Raw genomic sequence first — 23,864 nt, 5'->3', positions numbered from 1 at the left:
CATTTTCCGTAACATTGTCAAAGGGCAATGTATAAGAGCCGCCAGGATGACATCAACATTTGAGACGTTTGAGAAGGAAATAAGGAATATTTACAATCTTTTCCAAAACCGTGCCTATCCCGAATATATGCTTAAGGACATTACTGAATATGTAACGAAGGAATGGGGAAATAAATATTGCCCATTATTGGGACAATTGGATCAATACAATATAGACAACAGGCAGGACCAGGTTGATAAAAGACCCCAATCTATTGGTAGAGTTTGTGTCCTAACATATACACCTTCAGTGTACCTTATTAAGGAGATACTACTTAGACATTGGGATGTATTTTTGGAACACAGTATGGGACAGAATTGGGACCCATTTCCTAAAGTTGTTTACAAGACTGCTCCCAATTTGAAAAGACTATTAGAAAAAACTAACAATGGTCAAGCAGAGGTCACCATACATCGTGCCACCCGTAAATGTGGGTCTTGTAATCAGTGTAGATACATCAATGAAGACACCACTACCCAACTCAATGATATTAACAAAACTATTAAGAGTAGGAAAGGTAACTGCAATACAAAGCAAGTGGTATATTTAGCTACATGTAAGTCCTACCCTGCCTACTATATAGGTAAAACTGAGCGTTGTCTCAAAAACGCATATATGAACACTATTATAGAATACAGAGGCAGGACAGTAACAACGCATTATACAGACACATCCTTGAGAAAGGTAGTGATCATATATTTCTTTTTACTATTATTGATCAAGTTCACTGTTCTTTGAGGGGAGGCAATTGGAAAATGCTTTTAGCCCTATGTGAAAGCAAATGGCAGATTTACACAGATGCCACTAGGATACCTGGCATCAATGACCATATTAGCATCAAGCCATTTTTAGTATTCAATTAGTTTTTTAAAATTATTTTTATGCATTTGATCAACTATGATATTTACAATTTACAATTTTTTAAAGTGTAATTTTTAAAGTGTAATTTTTATGTGTAATTTTTATGCATTTGATTTATATGTTCATTCTAAGTATTAATTAAATTATAATTAAATTCTGTACAACACTTAAGCACTTTACATACCCCAACACATAAGATATTTTAACAACCATTGCTGCTTTAAGGTTTTGGCGTTTTTTTTGATTCTGTGAAGTATAGAATGTGACTTTGGATGTAATTAATTTGTTCTGAAGAAGACTGTGTTGGTACAGTTAAAAGCGCTTAACTTTTCGGATTGGATTAAATTGTTTTATTTCACTTCACCTTGGACGAGTGGCTTGTTTTTCTGCAGTTCGCATCTTTGGTTATATTGTTGGAGTTCTTTTTGTGTGTGCTTTCAGACATTCTCTACTTGGCAGAGTGTGATCAATGCCCCAGTTTTTACGTGGGGAAAACCAACCAAATGTTTAAGGCAAGGATTTTACAGCATCTGTCATGTATAAGGAATAGTTATGTAAATAATGCCTTAAGCAGACATGTGATTGACAATCCCACGCATAGATTTACTTTTAGGGCCATTGTGAATGTCAGTTTAAATAATAGGGGTGGAAATGTGAAGCATTTAACAGAGTTAGCTGAGTCCAGGTGGATTATTGAATTAATGGCCAATCGGAAGCCAGGGCTCAATGATGTGATACCTGTGAAACCCACCTTTCAAAATAGGCGGGTATTTTATTGACTGCTATTGGCTATTGCTTATTTTAAAATGGGTTTGTTTTTAATGTGAAATTTATCTGACGAAGGGTAATGTCCCAAAAGCGCTCATCTTGTGGTTTATTCTGTGGTTTTATGTAATAAAAGCTTGAAAGATTAGCAGTGTCCTTCCACGTTTTTTTCTGAAGTGCATACAGTTTGTTTAACAATTTTCGTCCAGCATAACAATGCAAATAAGAAGTCCAAAGATTCTTTTCAGTTGTCTAATCTTATTCATTTTCTTAACAGTATGGCTATTCATTAATATACCAGAGATGTTAATCTAAAGTTAGATAAAACCAAAATATCATAAAAAGCCCTAAGCTATCAATGGATTTTATCCCACATAGAAAAGAAGAAAGGGAGGAAGTACATTTTTTTTGCCAAAGCAGTCATTGAAGAACAAACCTTGGCCTGTTAGAAAACTTTAATTTATATACTGAAATGCAAGATTAGAAGAGAGCTCTGTCATTCTCAAACTGCATTAGACTACAAATAGATGTTTCCTTTCAAAACAGTGTTGCTGATTTAAGTCATGGTTGTCTCAATTAAAAAATATATTTTATTTTGAAGGTGGGCGGCCAGGGTGGTGCAGCGATTAGCGTTGTCGCCTTATAGCAAGGGGTTCTCTGGTTCGATCCTTGGCTGGGGTGCCTTCTGTGTGGAGTCTGCATGTCCTCCCTGTGGTTCCGTGGGTTTCCTCCAGGTGCTCCACTTTCCTCCCAAAGACATGCTGTAGGTGGATTGGAAACTCTAAATTGCCCAAGGCATGAGTGCATGTGTATGTTCCTTCCGTGGAAGGTTGGGTGCCGAGCTGGCAACTCAACACCGTAAAACTTTACTGCCAATCATGAGCAGACAGGAGATCTGCTGTGGTGACCCCTAACTAGGAAAAGCTGAAAGAAGATTTTATTTTTAAGGTAAGCAGAATGGAAAGTAATTTATTTTAGCTCAGTGTAGTGATCAATCTGACATCTAAACATTCCCAGGGATTTATAAAGGTTACTACTAAGTGTACACACTTTTTTATTGAAGAATATCCTTACCACATTGCTTGTGCTGTCTATTCACTCAGATTACATTGTGTACCCTTAGTGGTACCCTTTATAAATCCCAGGAAATGTTTTCAACTAGCTCCCCACTACAAGGAGTACACCGATTATCCTCTGAATCTAGGAAAAAGACAAGCCTGTTATGCCTATCTCTCATATTAAAGAGGTACATAACTTTTTTACATGGCTTAGGATTGCTATGATCTAGTCTTTTCTTAGACATTCCTTAGACCAGGCACAGTGTCCACCACAAAACAGTAGCAAGAACCTAATACAGCTTCCAGAATCTGTGAAAGTCATTGCTACAGAAAAAGGCAAAGACAAATGTTTGACTTCTTTTATAGCTATTATTCCATGAAGAGGATGTCTTCCATATTAGTAAAACATGTCCCACTACCGTACTTCTTTTATCTGAAACAGTAGTACATCAGAGCCCCATATGCTCTATGTACTACAAGGAGTTAAGATTGGATCTATCGGATTGTAAACAATTAGGAAAAAATTTTTGACATAAATGTCAAGATTCACTCGGACAGCACTCAAGGTACATTTCTCGACATTGCTGTCTCTAACACATAACAACCTGACTATGATAGAAGACCAAATTATAATCATCTATGCATCATAACTAATGGATCATTTAACTAATGGCAAATATTGTTGCTCTCAATGGCTTTTTAACACTTGTATTTTGCTTGTTAATGAAAAGAACATTTAAGACATATTCAGTTATAAATTCTGGAAAAGAAGATACATGAAATTGTATTGTCCAACCAAGGTTAAATGTTGATGAAGTCATACATTGATCATTACCTGGTGAGGTTTATAGCAGTAGCAAAGTGAATAGGGTTGACCAGACTTTCTATTTCCAGCAAAAGTCTCCAGCTCATTTTGTGTGATCTCCAGGCAAGTTAAGATACAGTTTTCCAACATGGCCTGAGTCTTCCATAGGGCATTCTCAGTGGGGCTGTATCTAATACACCTACTATGGAGGTACACAGGGAAAGGCCTCACAGAGTGCCCAGACTACCTCAAGTGATTCCTATTAACAGGAAGGAACAGTTGCTGAACCACAAGGCTGGCCCAGATTGCCAAGCTATTCACAGAGTGCAAGCCCAGCTATCTTACCAAGAAATCTTATTTCTGCTGCCTGTATCCATGATCTCTGCTTGTCAGTCATTACACAAAGTCGACCATAGATGAGGATGGGGACACACACTGACCTATAAACTGAGAACTCTTAGCTGAGCCATACATCATACAGGAAGGGGGATCTGTGCAGTCACAAGCCCTGCCACAACTTTATGTATGCCTGCAGGATGCCTTGTTTGGACCAGACTGTACACAATTGGACTGATGTTTGTAAAATGGACATGGTCTGGGGGACATTTGCATTTGTATTTCATGAATGGAGTACTGTGCATACACAGAGGGGTAACAGTGTCTTGAGCATATGTAGCAACTTGCATAAAGTGCACTGGGATTTTGTATGGCATTCAATTTTCTGCTCCGTGACCCACTATGTTTATGAGTAGTACCCTAAAAATGTAAAAAAAAAAAAATTCAAAATAATACACTAGTAAATACTGTACTTATTTTCCATCAGCAAAACTCTAAGGGATTTGAGAGTTTTGAAACAACCTACATTTTCAACCAATAGTAAACTTCTGAAACACAGGCAGCAGATTTGTTTAAATACAAATATGCAATATATGAAGTGGAGTCGAGTTAATTTTCTCTGAACTAGAAGAGAGAGAGACAGAAAGAGAGAGAGAGAGAGAGGACAGAGGGAAAATAATTACTACTTTTGGAGAAGATGTTTTAATTATCTGCAAAATAACGAACTTTATTAAATGCAGAGAAAATTTTTGTAAAAATATGAAAGAGAAGGATGAAGTGCTTCTTTCACTTTAATTCGGACACTTTAAGAGGGATTAGAAAGACTTTGCAACTACATTTCATTGAGTGCCAATTTGCTGACACTTCAACTAGACTAAAACAAACCAATTATAACTTTAGCTCACTGAAACATAAAATACAGTCACTGCATTTTCAGATAACAATTCTACTATATTTCTGTTAGATGCAAATGCGTTGTAAGTCAGCAGCTTTTAACATTTATGATACCAGTGCTTAATACAGAGTTCTTTTAGATTTGATGCAAATAAATGTTAAGTCTTACAAAGTTTTAAGTTGTGATTTTTAAAGATAGGTCTATAACTAGAAGCTTCATTAAGTATTTAAATGTCAAAGGAAAGTGTCAGATATTTATTGAGATCCCAGAATTATATAAAGATTCAGTTGTACCTCAGCTACATCTAATTGTTTCAGGGATAGTGTGTTTTAGAAGCATTTTCTTCTTTTTAGGTGATGTGATGACACAATTAATGCCTCCTATTTAAATGAAAACATTTCTTATGTTATAAGTGAAGGAAAGGTAGGACCCTTGAATATTTTAGCGTCTATAGACAGTAATTCGATCATACCGTCAAACATGCAGATGGATTACATGGACTCAGTTTCTTTGCATTCTCTTCGGAATTTTCAAACTGTTAAAGAGGGATGTTTATACATTGTTGTGAATATTTCCTAAGGCATGATATACTTGTTTTATTTCATGTTTTATTTATTTATTTTTTATTTTATTTTATTTTTTTTTACAATTACAAGGGTCTGTATTGGATTTACAAACAAGGAATACGTTAACTGTCATCTTGAAAATTTCTTTGGAATACAAAGTAGATATTTTGCTAGGTTTACATGTATATGTTTTATATTAAACAAAGGTATACATTTCAATTACTATCATATTTAATGGCCATGTTTCATGATGTCTTACACACTGACTTGGCATGATTAATTCTCCCTAACATTTTTAGGTGTTATGTACAAAAAAACAATGATGGACTTGCCAGGTGATTATATGGAAAGGATGTGGCTACTAATGATGTATTAATACACTATAGGTGTCATCCCAGATTTATAAAAGGTAAAATTCATTATGCCCAATTTAATGGGATAGCAAAGAATACCTCAGATGAAAATATTATGTTCTCATTACTTGAGAATTGTTTGCAAAATTACATGGAAAGGACATGTGCTACCAAGCTACTGAATCATATTTAAGATTCATAACAAAAGTTCATAAGACCAATTAGCATCTTATATTATGAGCAGTAATTAGGCTAAACGTCTGGTATACTCTAATATCAAACCTACTAGCAATACAGAGATATGTTTACCTTTGTTAATATAATACTGCAGGCAACCAAACTGAAAATGTAAAAAGAAATAACTACTATTTTATTATTAAACAAAAAAATGAGTATGATTATCTACAGTGGCTCAAAATTTCAAGGAGTATATTATACAGACTCATCATTATTAAGATTGGCACTAACAAATGTGTCATACGTCTTTATTAAAAAAATAGTATGTACTTATATAGAGAAAATATGGTTTTATTTAAATTGTCGTCGTTGTTTAGCTGCTTAGCCAAGTCTGACTATGTGACTTCACGGAATTGAAGCATACTAGGTCTGTCTGTCAACAGCTAAGTGTTTGCAAATTCACAGTCCTTAGATCAATAAAGCCATTTTTCTACCTATGTCTTTGCCAGACCCCTCTTATTTCCCTTTGATTTTTCAGTGCTTTCTTTAGTGACGCATGTCTTTGCATTATGTGTACCACATACTTGAGTTTTAATTTTATTATCAGACCTTCCATTTTATAGACTGAATTTATTTTTTTAACTATTGATTGTTTTTAACTTTTTGTATTTCTCATGTTTTTTCCAATACCACACTTTAGAAGCATTGGTTTCCTGGCACACAGCCTTACTTATAGTTCAACGCTCACAGCCATATGTGATTACTGAGAAAACCACAGCATTTACTATGCAGATATTTACTGAAAGTATGATGTGTCTACCCTTTAAAATTTTATTCAGATTTGCGAGATCAGACGAGATAGATTGGGCAAACTCAGGGTGATATGGCCATAGGCCATACCTTTTCTTCCTAGAAGCAAACATATTTTAATTCATGGCTATAATCACTATCTGCAGAGATCATTGAGACAAGGAAATAAAATCTGCAATTGTCTCTACTGTTCCATCTATTTGCAATGAATGGATAGAACTAGATGACAATTTTACTTTTTTGATGTTGAGCAGCGAGACTGCTTTTGCATCTTGTACTACTCTAAGCTTGTCAGCACATGAGGTATTTGTTCTATATAGTGCTGCTTTACAGGGCACAGTTTTATAGACCACTCTATAGGGAAAATTGCTTTCTAGGTGTTTGGTACTGTACAGGGTACTGCTAATCCATACAAATGTGAAAAAAATGTATTGCATAGAAAAAAAGAAACCTAATTAATGTGCCTTCTGGCCAATAAAATGACTACATTATGAGTCCTTTTGTATATTTTCCAACTCAGATAAATTAGAGAAACACCTCCTGTCACAAGATGAATATACCCAGTCCTTCAGTAAAAGAGACCTACAAGTGTAATGCTAACACAACCCAATAAAAAATCTAGCTGGAAATACTTTACTGAAGATAATTTCAAGACAGTTTTATAGCAGTAACAGTGCAAGGAAAAGGACTTATTTTACAAAACATTCAGTGAACTGCACATATAACAGAAGGAAACAGTAGTGATCACTCAAAATAACTTAAACAAGTGTGATTTAGCAATCAAAGGTACTTAACTTTGCCTGGATTGCACTGGATATAAGCAGAACAATTTTGGAATGCGGGCTAGGACTCCAAGCTTTGCTGGGCCTTAAGAAAATGAGCTGGATACAATATGTAGTAAAGAAGGTTTACTCGTATCATGGATCTATGATAAACAATGGGAGGGAACAGTACACAAATAGCTTATACAACAGACTTTAGCAATAAAAAGGGGGGGCTTTTGAAATCAGATTACCATAAGAGGTGGGGACCAGAGATACAGCTTTATAAACTATCACAACAAAAGGGTGGGATGGTTGGGAAAATTTTTCAAGGAACAAGATGGGTAGAGACAAGTATCCGATCAAATAAAGGTAATATTGGAGCTCTTTCAGAAACCTTAGCTTAATGTGGTAGTGGGGGGATGGGGCAGACACAGAGTGCAACTTGAAACAGGTAAATAAGCATAATATAAAAGCACTGCAGCACAAACTGGAGCAGGAAAATGTTCTCACTGTGGAACTTCTGCTACAGTTTAAGGCACCAGACTATGCAGAAATTTACCTGTAACACTGCTTATGGAAAACTGCAGAATAAATGACTAAGGCTTGCATTTCTAGTAGTACATAGTGTTACCACAACCATAAATTAAACTACAAGACACTGGCCCAGCAGGGTTTGAAATACAAATGGATAGCTTTTACAGGTAATTCTACTTGTGGAAATAGAAGTACATAGTAATTTAGAAACACCTAATCAAATAGTTATCCAATAAGTGTAAGTACCGTATAGTGTGATGGAAGTAATTTGCTAAGTGGATCTGTTTCCCATGCTTGACAGGATATTTGAAAATCCTACTACTCACTGCCTACTAAAATGGCCAACTTCCATGTATTATTCAACATAAACAATTAGCTTGTCTTAACTATCTTTAATACTTTTTAGCCATGGTGACATTTCCCCAATTTTGCCTAGAGGTAAGGTGCCTGTTTTATTAACAACTATGTCAGCAAGGATTAGGATGCTATGGGGGTTAATGGGATATATTTTCCATTTTATACCTTTCAAGTTTGGCATTGTTCAGTTTTAACCTTAAGGAATATGAATTCCTCCTGTCTCCACATTTAATAACTTATACAGGTGACAAAACATGAAAATAGTACTACAGTGGAGCCAGGTCAGGTCCAGGAAGAGGATAGCCCCCCCAACCCCTTTTGTAGAAGGAAGCAGTAGTCCACAGAAATCACAAAAACTGATAGGCCAAAGAAGAGCCATAAAGATGATAAAATGGCTACTGAGGATTAGAAAGAAATTATGTATTGTTACTACTATGTAAAAAGCCCAGAATTTCTAGACACAAGATACACAAAATAATTAAGTGAGAAATTAGAGAAAAGAAAAATACTTCCACAAGAAAAATTGTCAGAAACTTCAAATGATACTTTGTGTTCAGTAATACAGCAGATTTGTGAAAAACAGTGCATAGATCAAGAAACCTTGATCTGTTTGGAAAAAAAAAAAGATCTGAGGAAGTGCGAAAATATAAACAACAAAACCGGAGATATTTGAAAAGTATAAAAAATAAATATGGACATGGAAAAGAAAGAGAGATTTGATATAGTGCAATATCTATGCAAAGGAGAAAGCCAAATTAATCAATGTAAAGAAAGTAGCCCCAAAGATATTTGAAGAGAAATACAGGCAAAGGCATCCGCATATGGAAAATTTCACTATAAAAAATATTATCACAAAGGTGGAATGTAGAAAAGAAGATCAGTACAGTAGAAGTTAAAAAAAATAGAAGTTGAAGTTATGGAGTGCCTGCAAAGTGAATGATTTGATGTAGAAGGTCTAACACATATTACATCACAGCAGGATGGAGTGAATCCCCAAAGCTGGGAGAAACAGAAAGATCAGGAAACATCTGAAGAAGAAATATGGACATGGGAAAGAAAGAGATTTAATATGGTGTAATATTTATGCAAAGGAGAAAGCAAAATTAACCAATACAAAAAGAGCAGCACCAAAGATATCTGAAGAGAAATTCAGACAAAGGAAGCCAGACATGGAAAACTTTACAATACAAAAAATAAGACAAAGAGGAAAAGGAGATTAGTAATGGAGAAGTTAAAGAAATAGAAACTGAGGTTATGGAGTACCTGCAAAGTGAAGGATTTAGTGTAGAAAATCTAATTCAGAAAGCACCACAATGGGATAGAGCAATGGATATCCAAATTAAGGGGGGACAGTGGAATAGGAAACAATTGGTCAGGTGCCATATGAAGATAATTTGGAGCCTTCCACAGGAAGCCAATATAAATGTTCACCTGAAGCTAGATGGCAAGGGAAGAAACAAGAAACTGTGGAAACTGTGATGCAGTCAATGTTGAGGAGTGATAGGTCAGTGAGTTCCCATATAATAGAGCAACAGATGGCACAGGATGAAATTGATGAGACTGTGTCACAGGAAGATGCTATAGAACCTTCTATAGAATGCCCGCAGGAATTGGAAAACAAGGGATGTGCCCTCAGTTTGAAAGAAAATGAGCTGAGAAGAATTGCTTGATTTAATAGACATGGACAGATATATCAAGATCAATGAAAGAAATAGACTGCAGAAGGTTAATAAAACCCAAAAAGGCAGAAGTCTGAGACAACAAATGAATACAGTAATTAGGACTGTTCATAAAGATCCATGCGATATAGCAGAAGTAAACAGGATATATTACTGTGCAGCTAAATTAATAACTGATAAATGTCTACCACAAGAACACAGGGTAGTGAGGGAAAGGAAGGGGAGAAATCAAATACCATCATGGAAATATTGAATAGAGAAAATTATAAAGCAATTAAGACAAGAAGTGTCACTGTTAGAAGACTATAGAAGAGGGAATAGATCAACAAAAATACTAAGAAAGATAGATGTGATAAAAGCAATGCGCAATATATGAACAGATCAGGATCTATCATGTACTATCGCAAATAACAATCTAAAATTGTCAGCACAGGCAGAAAAACTTAGAAGTTATGAAGATAAATATAAAGGAAAAGTGCAAAATAAGCAATTTATTAATGACCCAAAAAGGTTTTATAGAGAACTTGGAAATAAGGTAAAAGGAATTGAAAGACCACCAAAAAAGAAGAAATAGATACATTTTGGAGATGTATCTATTAAGATCCTGAGGAACATAGCAATGATGCTAAATGGCTAAAAAAGTAAAAGAAAGAATAAGAAGTTTAAAGGTACAGAATATGAAATGGGATGAAGTAACAGCTAGAGAGATTGAAACAAAGTTAAGAAAAGCCTCTAATTGGAAAACCCCAGGCCCAGACGCAGTACCTCACTTCTGGTTAAAAGTATTAACATCTTTGCACGAAGATTTAGCCATGAGTAAAAACTATTTATATGCGCAACTAGAACAGACACCAACCTGGCTTACAACAGGAAAAACAATGCTCCTACTTAAGAGTGAACCTGCAAGCTACCCTAAAAATTATAGACCAATAACTTGCCTTCCGACGACATATAAACTATGCACAGCAATTAATGCTGACAGAGTTTATAGTCATTTAGAAGAAAACTCAATTATGGCAGTAAAACAAAAGGGCAATAAAAGAAAGTGATATGAAACAAAGGATAATTTACTGTTAAATAAAGTCATAGTAGAGAACTGCAAAAAGGGGAAGAATCTAAGTATGGCATAGATTGACTACAAAAAAGCATTTGATAGTATCTCACATTCATGGATAAAAGAGTGCTTAAAAATGTATAAGATACACCCTACACTGATCGACTACATTACAGTGACCATGAAACAGTGACAGACCACCTTTCAATTAAGCCATGGTAAAGGACAAATTGTTATCTCAGGGATAACAATTCAAAGGGGGATATTCCTTGCCCTTAATCCATTAAGCTGTTACTCAACAGCTTAGGCCATGGCTATAATCTGGCTCCTAGAAAACAAAGTGTAAAGACTTCTCACCTTCTCTTTGTCGATGTAAGGAATATTTCAGAAGACTTAAATGAATCCTGAATACAGCACTGTCATCTAGGAACAAAATCCAAGCTATAAAGCAATTTGCTCTTCCTATCCTAACTTACACTTTTGGAGTGACTGACTGGCCAAAAAATGTGTTGGATAGATTATATAGGAAAACAGGAAGGATGCTTCATGCTCACCAAATGATATAAAAATCAGTTCATACCAAGATTATATATTTCCCGTTCCAAAGGAGGGATGGGCCTCCTTGAAATTGATTATATCTCCACACATATCTGCTGACCTGACAAGACCCAAACGTAGTGAAAGTTTTGAACCATGAGTCAAATAAATCTAAGATGACTTCTCTGCTTAATCTAGCAGAAGTCAAGCAGGAATAGAAATCAAACCAGAAGTAGATAAAAATCTGGCAGCAACTGAATGTGCCAAAAAACAAAAGAAAGAATATAAGGTGAAGGATGAGATGAGAAGGCAAGAAATGTGGAAAAAGCATAAATATAGTTGCAAGTATAGAAAACTTCTGGAAGAACCTCATGTTGATCAGGAATAAACACAGGAAAGGTTAAGGAGAGCGAATTCAAACCAAGAGATGAAAGGTTAATATTGGCAACCCAAGATAGTGGGCTGTATGCACATTGGTTTATAAAGTCCATTGAACATGTGGGAGAAACAGACAAATGTAGGTTTTGTAAAACTGAATTGGAAACAGTTGCACACCTTGTTGCTTGCTCAACATACTAATGGCAGAAGGACTGTATACTGAATGGCATAATAATGTGATGAGAGTGGGGATTGTGCAAACATTATGGAATTGAAGTGGCCAAAAAACACTGGAAACATGAGCCACAAAGCATCATAGAAAATGATGTCTACATCAGTTGGGATCATCCATCACCAACATTTGAAAAGATAGATGCTAGAAAACTGGATATAGTGGTCCAAGAAAAGAAGACAAAAGTAGCACTGATGATTGAAATTGCCACACCCAGTGACTAGAGTGTCTTCCATACAGAGAGACACAAAGTCATAAAATATCAGGATCTACAGGCAAAAACGAGAGCAATGTGAAAGAAAGATACCCAGACAGTTCCAATAGTAGTAGGAGCAGCTGGTCTTATAAAAAAGAATTTACAGTTGTATTTAGATATGTTACCAATACATGTATCTCCATACAAACTGCAGAAGGAGTCATTACTGGGCACATTACAGGTACTGCGAAGAGCACTACTGGCTAACATCAAAGACTTAAACAATACTAATTTCATGAACTTTAATCATACTTTGACTTAGGAATGGGGTCCATTCCCATCATGGTATTAGAAACCCAAAAGACTTGGAGAAACAAAAGAGTCAACTGGTCAACTGATCCTTTCCAGCCTTGGCCCAGACTCTGTAAGGATCAGACATTACAGTACAACTGTGGATTAAAAGTAAAAGACAACATAAATAACTATAAACAAACAGGAAAAATCAGTAACACAGAAACAATTAATAGTAATACAGTAATGCATAAGTAAGACAGATGTATCTTAGAAATACATAATATAAATTTAATTAATGGCAAATATGAAATATAAGAAAGTAAAATATACTTGTGAGAAAATTGCCCCCTTCCTTTGAAACACTTGCATTCACTTTGTTTAAATGACTCTATGTCATTTGATTGAAAACTTGGTTGACTGAAACTGTTTTTAAAGAAAGGTGCAGAAGTCTATAGCAGGTAAGCGATGGTGCCATTTTTTATCATAGGTGTTATTAGGGAAATGAGTCCATCAGAGGATGCGTGGATTGCAATGGTCAATGTAATGTTGTATCCCACAGGTCTATAGGTGTTTGTGCTCTAGCAGTGATTCACTGTGTTTAGTGTTTTTGTTTTGTTTTCTACATGGTTGTGTGACCATGGAGTTAGTATGCATAAGCAAGAGGGGATGTGGGATGTGGAAGGGGCTCCCTCCTGCTAAAACATTTTTTAGCATATTTGTTTTTGAGTAGGTTTTCTATGAATTGAGTTTTTAGTCAAATGATTTTTCAATCAAAGGAGTTTGACCATTTATGATTCAATTAAATGAGCATTCAATCAAATGACATAGACTCATTTAAAATATTTTCCTTTAATTTTGCTTTAAAGCCTTCCAAGGATTATTAATTTCATCTATGTAACAAGTTCATATTGAGTTTACAATTGTTATGAGATTCAGATCTACACAACCATCAACCTCTTATCTCCTGAATTAGGGACAAAGTTGAAATAATAAGGGACATAATTTGAAAATCAGAATCTGTTTAAGTAATGGTGTTATTGATCTGGAATGTTGGCAGAATAAAAGGACATAAACTGACTTGCATTTTCTGAAGTATAGTAAGTCTCTAACTTTAATCACAATTATAATTGTCAAGGAGGGTCAATGTGCAATAATTTCAGTAGGTTTCTCACTCATCCTGTAAGAACTTGATGAGTTATAAAGATATTGGTCTCCATTAGAGGTTACAGATGCAGTGGATCTCCTCAAATCTTCATCCTAGTTTTCAACAGCTAGTTGTCATCCACCTTTCCATACACCACTACCATCCCTGTTCCATTTCTTTATGTAGCCTGACAGTGGAACAGATCAACACTGTGCCTCTCTGCCATGGGCCTGCATGGTTTGGTAAGGATTTATAGCGGTACAAGTGCTGCCTATCTGCATGGAAAAATAAAACACTACATCTGGTGTCCTTATCTATTTTATATTATACTCAACAAGCCATGAGTGAGCAGTATGAAACTGTAAAACTCAATCAATATCTCTAGCAGCATAAATCCTGTAAGAAACCACTGGAGCACCAAAGGTGTCAGCCTAACAAAGTATAACAACTACACTATATTAATTAGTAAATAAATAAATAACAAATAAATAAATTAATTTCTCCAAAACTTCAGGTTTCTAATACCATGGTGTGGAAGGACCACATTCCTAAGTCAAATTATGATTAAAGTTCATGAAATGAGTATTGTTTCAATCTTTGATGTTAGCCAAAAGTGCATTTCTTGGCATCCGCAATGTACCCATAATTGACTCCTCCTGACATTCATACAGAGTTACATGTATTGGTAACACATCAAAAAAACTGTAAATTGTTTTTATTAGACTCATTACTCCTACTTCTGAAGCACTCTACTGTATAACTCCAGTTATGATTTTACAGACGTACACCCAATAATGGTGAGTGTGGAAGAGAGGTGAAGAAGAGAGTACAGGCGGGATGGAGTGGGTGGAGAACAGTGTCAGGAGTGATTTGTGACAGATGAGTACTTGTAAGAGTGAAAGGGAAGGTCTACAAGAGGGTAGTGAGACCAGCTATGTTATATGGGTTGGAGACAGTGGCATTGACAAAAAGGCAGGAGTTTGAGATGGATGTGGCAGAATTAAAGATGTTAAGATTTGCACTGGGTGTGATGAGGGTGGACAGGATTATGAATAAGTATATTAGAGGGTCAGCCCAGGTTGGAAGGTTTGGAGACAAAGCCAGAGAGGCACGAGTATGTTGGTTTGGACATGTGCTGAGGAGGGATGCTGAGTATATTGGGAAAAAGATGCTAAGGATGAAGCTTCCAGGTAACAGGAAAAGAGGAAAGCCTAAGATAAGGTTTATGGATGTGGTGAGAGAGGACATGCAGGTGATTGGTGTGACAGAGCAAGATGCAGAGGACAGGAAAAAATGGAAACAGTGACCTGCTGTGGCGACCCCTAACGGGAACAGCTGAAAGAAGATGATGATGATGATGATGACACCCAATATGATCCTCAGCAGGAGTGAATATAAATATTTATCTAATTCTGTAGTCATGACAACACAACCCAAACATTTATAAAACACTGTTTTCTACAAATGTAGAAAAGGGTGTAAACCTTGAGAAAAGAAGTGGTAGTAAAAATGAAGCTGTCAGCATATCTTTGAATTAATATGAAGGGGCAGGTATGCTGGGCTGTCGTGCTACCGAAAACAATATACACATGCATACAAATATATGCTCATACAAAAAATATGGGAGGGCAGCAGTAGTAGTATTTACTTCTGAGGGATCCTGGTAGCATATTAAATTAACAGGAAGGTGGCTAGCTGCAAAAGGTAGGAGGAGGAAGACAATAAAATAAACAGGTAGGTAAGCAGGGAGGAATGCTGTGGATATAACCCATGTACAAGTAATTAATGGGAGTATAGGTGATGGATGCATAGCTGAAGGATTAAATATAAAGCAAAACCACCAGCAGCAAGTAATAATAGTGATGGTTTTACAGTAGTAAGATGATAAAGAAGCTAATGGTGCCAGAAGAGATTGGGGGGGATCACAGGGGGTAGTAGACAGAGACAGGTCAACCCAGTATGATATGGACCAGTTACAAGGAATGTATGGAGACTTTGAATTTCTGGAAATGTTTAACAAAGACACAGATGATGATGGAGAAAAGGGGAAAAGTAGTTTTTACTAAGGATCTACAAAGCAACTAGAAAGAGCAGAGACGTAATGAGGAGAGAGAAAGGATCTATTGGTTTGGTGGACAACAGTGTTATAGAAGGGCAACTCACTCATTGAGAAGCTGAGCACAAGCTGTTAGCAGGTGTAACTTTTGAGGATCGGGATTTATACAGTGATGTCTAAAGGATGCCTGCATGTACTTTCTTCTTCTTCTCTGCCTCTCTTCAGTTGCACAATCTCCACCTTCTAATTTTTGGGAGACCCACAAGGGGGAGATATGCTGTACAGAAAGATCAATCTTTAGGAAATCAGGAATGACAGTGAGCAATGAGAAGCAATGGCAGGGGATGTGGACAGTGCGATGCAGTCGGAGATGAAAAAAAAAAAGATGAAAAGTAATGGGTCATTGGCTGGATAGATATCCATTGACAGACAGAATGGGACCATGAGCCATGGGTGAATACTTGGAAATGAAGATTAACTTTATTTGAAAATGTTGTTAAATATTCTTTTGAAAATATTATTGTTATTAATATATCATTATGTTATAGTGTATTGTTTTTTATGGTGAAACAATACAGAAGGGAACCATACAAACATTGGGTTTATATTAATTATAGAAAAGAAGGAATATTTCTGGCTGAGGGTTTTCATACTTAAATGAACAATATGAACACTGGGGAAATGAATGAACATTGCTGTATGAACTATGCCAAAGGTAAGAAGGGCAGTCTTGTTGTCATGATGTCTAAATTTATTTTGTTTTATATTACATGCATGAGCAATGGAAGGGGGATCCTTAACGCCACCTGTTTGATTACAGATGATTTTTGTCTTTTGACTCCAAATGAAGGCATGCCAAAACAGAATGTGGAGAATATAACAAAAGAAATGAATGGGGGTGAATGCCTCAAAAGACATTTATCTACATGGCTGAAGGTATTTTCACTGTTTTTTTAAAAAAAAAAAACTGTTAAAATTGTCATAGGCTCATTAATGCACAATTAGTGCATGGTGGTATGTGAACCTACTTTCTTCTTTGTTATAGGAAAATCCAGTTGTGAGACTAGACTGCAATATGGATTCAATTTAGGGGTATAATTTGGAGGTACAATTTCTTATTTTAAACCATATGGAAATGTGATATCGATAATTGTTTTAGAAGAATTGAGGTTGAGAACTGTAGCTGTTGTCTCATCTCAGAGGGATATACAAGCAAGTTCTGAATGTAGTGAAGGAGAAAAATATTTAGGAACAGAAGTTCATTGTTGAGTGGAATGCAGACTTAGGTCACAATTTAATTAATGAGGGATGGCTTGAAATGGTGATAATGTATCTATTATTCCCAAGATTATTTTGATTGGAGTGCAGATCCCTACACAGAAGATTAGAGTATGAATGAGAGGTGAGACCGTTCAAGGGCAAAGGAAGTATGCATTACTTTGAAGATAGTTGTACGGTTTTTATTATGGGGTGCAGATCAATTACTAGTTTTATAGCACATTTTTCAAATGTCTGCAGAAAAATCAGGAATGAAAACATTATCAAAAGCACTCAGTAATTGTGAAAGTAGATGGTGTAGTTATTGGAAAAGTGTGATTGCTTCAGCAAGTGGGACAAACAGCTGCTGATGTTGATAGCATGGTAAAAGAAATCAGGCTGGGCAACTACTTAGAGTTAAAGAAAAAAGTGAAGTTGCTGCTGGAGCAATGGTCAAGCAAGGTTTTTTAATACTGAAATAGAGAGCTGCCATGTTTAGAACTTTGATTTTCTCATATACTAATATACATGGAAAGACATATATGCATCATTCCTAAAGATAGGGTGATCAGGGGAACAGAGTTCATGATAGATTTGTGTGAATAGGAAGATGAAGAATATCTAGGGAAAGAATGCAAGAGGGAGAAAAATGGAGGATGGGATGTACCAGATTTTGTGACATATGAATTTGCTAGTATAGCACAAAGATTAAGGGGGTTTGAGAATGGGCATTAGATGGGTAAATGGAATGGGGGTAGGCAAGCAAGGAGGAACTTTCTGGAGAGAGAGAGAGGGAGAGAAAGAAAATAAACTGTACAGCATATACATATTTAGGGAAAAAGAACAGATATGCTAGTGAATCAGGATTTTCCATTATGATGTTTAGGATTAAAAGGACAGAATGCTGAATGGAAATGGAAGGCCTGACAGTGGCATTGGTGGGGGTTAGAGAGGGTCATGTATTAAAGAGGATCTAGTTAATAGTTAGACTTTAAAAGAGTTTGAAGATCAGAATAAAAAAGTATAAGGTAGGCAAGAAAAATGTGCTTTCTTATAGTTTAGCTAATATAAGGATGAAATAAAAGTGAGAAGATACTTAGAAAATCTAGGGATGCACAGGGAAGTGAGAGAATGAAAAAGTGTGGTGATGGGTATTCATAAAGGAAGGCTAGGAGAAGTTAAAAATAACTAAAGAATATCAGGATAGCCAATCTAAATCCTAAAGCCAACTACAACACAAAAAATGGTAAACTGGCTATAACTGCATGCTACAGCAGCAACATTTCTCAAAATGACAAATCAAATCCAAATTCATTTCTAAGGAATGCAGATAAAAGCTGTAAAGATACCTGGTGAAAATAAATAAAAATCAGCTGGACTGGAAGATATTCTGCAGTCTTTCAGAAAATGTTATGAAGAATTGAACAACATAAAAAGGAAGAGAAGAAAAATGGAGGAATTTCTAAAAAAAAAAAAAAAAAAGTAGTGTGTGTGTGTGTGTGTGTGTGTGTGTGTGTGTGTGTGTGTGTGTGTGTGTGTGTGCGTGTGTGCATGTGTGCGTGTACAGTTTTTCAGTTGGTGAATGTGAGAAAAACTTCTAAATCTCTTTTTTGATAATATTCCAAGCAAACAACACATCTGCTTGACTACAGATACTTGCATAATGGCTATAATTCACAGCACAATGTAAAATAAAATGTAAGCACGTGTAGAACAAAACAAGCAATATGTTACAGAGAGAGAGAGAACATTACCAAATAAACAGGCTCTTTATCACGTTTCTTGTGGCATCTTGGATAGAATACTGTTAGGTCTTGAGTATCTGTTTCCTTAAACAATAATAAAGTTACTTTACAAAACAATGTCTTCAGAGCTGTAATGTCTTACACCATTAAATAGCAAAGCATACCTTTACATTGCACTATTTCACATTAAAAAATAGTCACATAAACATATTTCAAACCTCACTCCTTGTAGAAATGAAGACTATCATAATAATCCAGGAATTATGTAGAAAAATGCACCCTGCAGAAGTACAGATCCTAAATGCCAGATGATATGTTTACTTTGAGCTACACTGAGTTACTACAGTGTGTGTGGTAAAAGAGGTTGCTACTTTACGATTTTTCAGATGGGAGAGCAATAGATAAATGAATATTTTTGCATTCATTCAATTTGTAAAGGACTAATGTCCCTTAACCACCCTAAAAAAATATAGTTTTTAAAAGAAGGAAAGTGTAGGCTAAAAGTTGGGGGTTGTCATTTGTACTAATGTAATTATGCCAAAACTTGCCATAGTGTATCAGACTGTTACAACAGCAATGGCTGCTAAATTATGTCACTGCTGTACCAATCTGAGAGTTTCAGAAAGTTACTGGTGAGTGCCAGTGCTCTAAATTATCATTATATCTTGACATACCAAACAAAATATCATTGCAAAATGTTTCAATTATTCAAACTATTTTTACACACACCTGCTGAGCGCCTTCCTCATTGTCATGGGTTTAGCTACTTGTTCTCTGCAAGGCAATAGCCAATCAATGCACCAGTCATGCAAACTGTAATAACAGAATTATGATTATGCCCTGTTGTACTGTCATATGACATGTAATTAGTCAGAGGTGAGTGTAATTGATGCCACATTGGGCTATCACCATCTCCTTTGATAAGTGACATAGCCATTCAAGTGGCTCTACCCTCCCTCTTCAATGGAACAGCTCCTGCTAGGTCCTCACTTTCCATCAGCAATTCATCCCACTCAACCTCCTCCCCAGGAACCAAGAGCAGGCCATGCCTCTTGAATCTTCTCTTCTTAGCTGCCTCCTCCAGGATTTGGGCTGCTGGTCAAATCTGAGTCTGCCAGTGATAGAGCATATCCAGAGATACATCCTTTTATACCATGGAGCCACCGACATCAGTACAGTTGTTTTGAAATCTCTTTTATTCCTATTAATTCAGTGATAAGAGTGTATGATTTCTGTTATATTTTAAAGTGCTCATCTGTAAATCTGTTGGACTAGTAGTAATACATTGTGGTTCTCTAATTCCATGCTTGCATTATTATTTTTACTATCTGTTGACAAAACACATGTAACACATTTTTTTTCAAATAAAACTTTTTTGTAGTATGAATAATGTCTTTTTTCAGAGGTAGTAGCGATTGTATATTTTCAGTTTTATGTGGACATTATTTCCAGAAGTTTCTTTAGTTGTTTCAACAACCCCTTTTTTTCAGCTGGTGCACTTTGTTTACACATTTCTGGGAACATTTTGTACAACAGTGACAGACACCACAGTCTGCAAAAATAAAATATTTGGGGCTGAGAGTTGGTTTTTTTGTTAAGGTGTTTCTATCTCAGACAAGACAAGGATTGAATTCTCACCAAAGGAAGTTGACTAGGCTTAAAATGGTCCACAAGGGCAGCTAGCCTAGTACTTACCTATGACCCTAAGATATAATCATTAATTTACTTACTTTACTATCTTAAATACTGCAAATGAAAATGGAGCTCCAGTTTTCAAATGCTCACAAATAATAAATGGCACTGATTAGTCCAGAATGATATTTTATTAGCTTTTTTTAACCAAAAAGGTACACAAGGCAAAACAGAACCATTGTGATGTATGATTTAGAGAATTACATGCAAATGCAAACTTCAGATGTCCCATGGTAATAATGAGCAAGAAAACATTGTAGACAGATACAGTACTTTCATAATCTAAAACTATTTTCAGGCAGGTGACATGGAGGAAACAAGGTAAACAATATCTTGATAATCACTGAAACAGTGTGTGTGTGTGTGTGTGTGTGTGTGTGTGTGTGTGTGTGTGTGTGTGTGTGTGTGTGTGTGTGTGTGTGTGTGTGTGTGTGTGTGTGTGTGTGTGTGTGTGTGCATGTGTGTGCACGTGTGTGTGTGTCTGTCGATGCCATGCTTTACATCACTGCTTGGCAGGATGAGTTCTGACTTTTGTGCAACCATGGAGAGGAGAAAATGTGTTATCAGGAAATTTATGGAAAATATCTGCATCCACATATTGCATAGTTAATATATGTCTACGTATAATGTAATATATTTGTATAACTTGTTTTTGATGGCTTGTTATGCTCAGGTAATACTGTTCTCATTCATTTATTATGTGCTGTCTTTCCAAATGCTGGCATTAAAATGCAGTATCATAATTTTATAATATATGTATAGTATACTTGTTACTGTTTACATTGCTAACAAAGCTCCTACCTTTCCATTCCTTTACAAAATATTAGATCAGAAAACAGAACTATATCAATTACCAGGTCCTATCTTTACTTCACCTGATGAGTTCAGAGCACAGATTGCATTCAGAAATCTAGCAATTCAAGACCATAATGACCTGACATGAGTACAGATTCCAAAACCAGAAATCATCCATATTAATTAGTCATAGACGAATACCTAACATTTGATATCCATGTACAACAAAATATATAAAAAAAAAAACTTCAAAAACTTGGATTGCTTTACAAACACAATCAACACCTAACCCCCTCTTCTAGAAAAAAAAACGTGCATCCACCTACCTTCTCCCCTCTTTCATTTATGGCTTCCCCCTACTTATCAACCTCCAGGCTTCCCTAAAAGCCATACTGGAAGTCTGCTACAACAAGATATCTAAATTTGCAACAAATTCCAAATAATCTTCCTACCACTGTAATGCAATTCAATCACTAAATTGGCTGGAACTACCAAATTACTTCGACTACTTACAATTTACTACCGCTCCCAAACTCATCTTCAAACCCTCTGACTGCCCATCCCTTAATTCCATCTTCACCACCTGCCTCCCTAATAGGGCCCTTAGTTCTGAAAACAAGAATTTACTTCTAGTTCACAAGCCTAAACGACCTCCTGGACAGTTTATCTTCTCTTTCTCCTTGGCTCAATATGGCCCAGTGGACTTCCCCGGTTAACAAACTGCAAATAAATAAATAAATAAATAAATTGAATAATGTATATAATAAACATCACTCATTTCTATATACAATCCAGTTATTCTGAGTATATTTGGGTCTATGCACAGAAATGAGTATAAAGATGAAAAATGTCTACTTCTTGATCACAGCTTATTTAGCCAAATCAAAATACATAAAGATGCAGGAGGAGCAGCTATCACTTACATAAACTCACCAGATTACTCCAGAAGTAATTTCCAACTACCCACAAGATGTAAGAGAGAGATTCGTTCTTTGTTATTGTTAAAGTTATTAAAGTTAAGTTCACCACAATGGGTTAACTATGCGTCACTCCTTATTCCCCCAAACTCAGTGCTTAAGACACTGTCCTACAGCTTTCTTCCAAAATCAAGACTGAGCCAACTGTGACAGGGTACTTTAACTAAAACTAGGCTGCTGTAACAAATTGCTACTTACCTATATATCTATCCTCTCATTTGGTATACTATGTGATAAACAGAGGGGGATTGAATCCCTCTGCAGCAACTCAATATGTGATGGACACCAGTATGGATCTTAAATTCTGCAATGCAGTTATGAATTAAAATGACACGAGTGAGGTTTGAATCCCACTACTAGTTAGTTATATGGGTTACAGAGACTAAATTTGGACTACAACCTCCAAAAATATACATTCAAATGTGTAACTGGTCTCTAGATCTTTACAGCAAATGTGCATAACTGCCTTTGGTCATGACCAACAACTGACACATCCAAATAAGGTTTACACAGATAGCTACAGAATAGGTTTGCAATCACTGACTCATCAGGATTTCACCTACCTGAGTTGGTATCCATTGCCTTCCAGTACAAACTTACTAATAGCAACTGAGGCTCAAACATTTTTTCATACACACATCAGAATATTTCTAAGGTAGGGTTACTGACAATTATTCATTGACAGTACCATTTTCTTGTATTTACAGTATCCTGCTACTAATCAGATTACAAATCTGATAAAATGTCAGTTAAAGACCAATCTTCCAGCAAGTCAACTAACATTGATTTATAATAGGTGATAATCTCATGGCCTTCCTTCAGAAAGTGTGTATATCAACAGTCGCACCAATGCTAGAAGCATAATTTTCACTTGTAAATTAAGACATGAGTCACCAGCTTATACAAATAACCACACACTAAAACTCTGCTTTCAAAATCATCTGATTAAACATAAACAACAGTACTGCAATTGTAGAAGGAAAATACAATTCTTCATATGGATAAACTACTGTTAGGAAAAAAAAAACTGCATCTATTAATTCCAGTTGCTTAACAGAGCTGAATAAAGTCTCAGGATGAAATTAAAGTCCAGTAGGTATATGACTCAGAAATCAATGGCTTATCTTTCTCCACAAGTCAGAATTTCCCAAGTCCAAATAACATTCTCAGACAACCAGGAAAAAAAGTGCAACTATTCCTTTGGTTCAGTATACTCCATGGAGATAAGAGAATATTTTGAAATCCAAACAAGAGACTCAGACAAACAGGAAAAAAAAGACTGTATCATCTCTGGTTAGTACACTTCAAATGGATCAGATAATTTCAAACAAACAACAGTCTCAGACAAACAGGAAAAAAGGACTGTATCATTTCTGGTTAGTACACATCACACAGGTTAGATAGATTTCAGACAAATAGAATATGTCTTCCTTTTGAAATCAGCTGTTAGAATGTACAATGTTCCATTCACTGGTGAGCTAATTCAGCCTGTCAACTAAACAGTGAG

General features: G+C 35.8%; 1 long non-coding RNA gene across 1 annotated transcript in view; it reads right to left on the bottom strand.

Annotated features, from left to right (window-relative positions):
- The window catches only part of LOC122809500, a 78,017-nt gene extending 59,037 nt beyond the window's left edge, over window positions 1-18,980 (bottom strand). Inside the window, exon 1 of the long non-coding RNA XR_006365916.1 lies at window positions 18,903-18,980. This is a non-coding gene — a long non-coding RNA (uncharacterized LOC122809500). The remainder of the gene's footprint in view (window positions 1-18,902) is intronic.
- Window positions 18,981-23,864: the final 4,884 nt, after the last annotated feature.

The sequence above is a fragment of the Protopterus annectens genome, chromosome 8.part0, assembly GCF_019279795.1.
Source record: "Protopterus annectens isolate FY-2018-M chromosome 8.part0, PAN1.0, whole genome shotgun sequence".
NCBI classification, from domain to species: domain Eukaryota; kingdom Metazoa; phylum Chordata; order Ceratodontiformes; family Protopteridae; genus Protopterus; species Protopterus annectens.
Note: the sequence above shows the minus strand (reverse complement) of the source record. Positions and strands in the feature narration are given on the sequence as shown.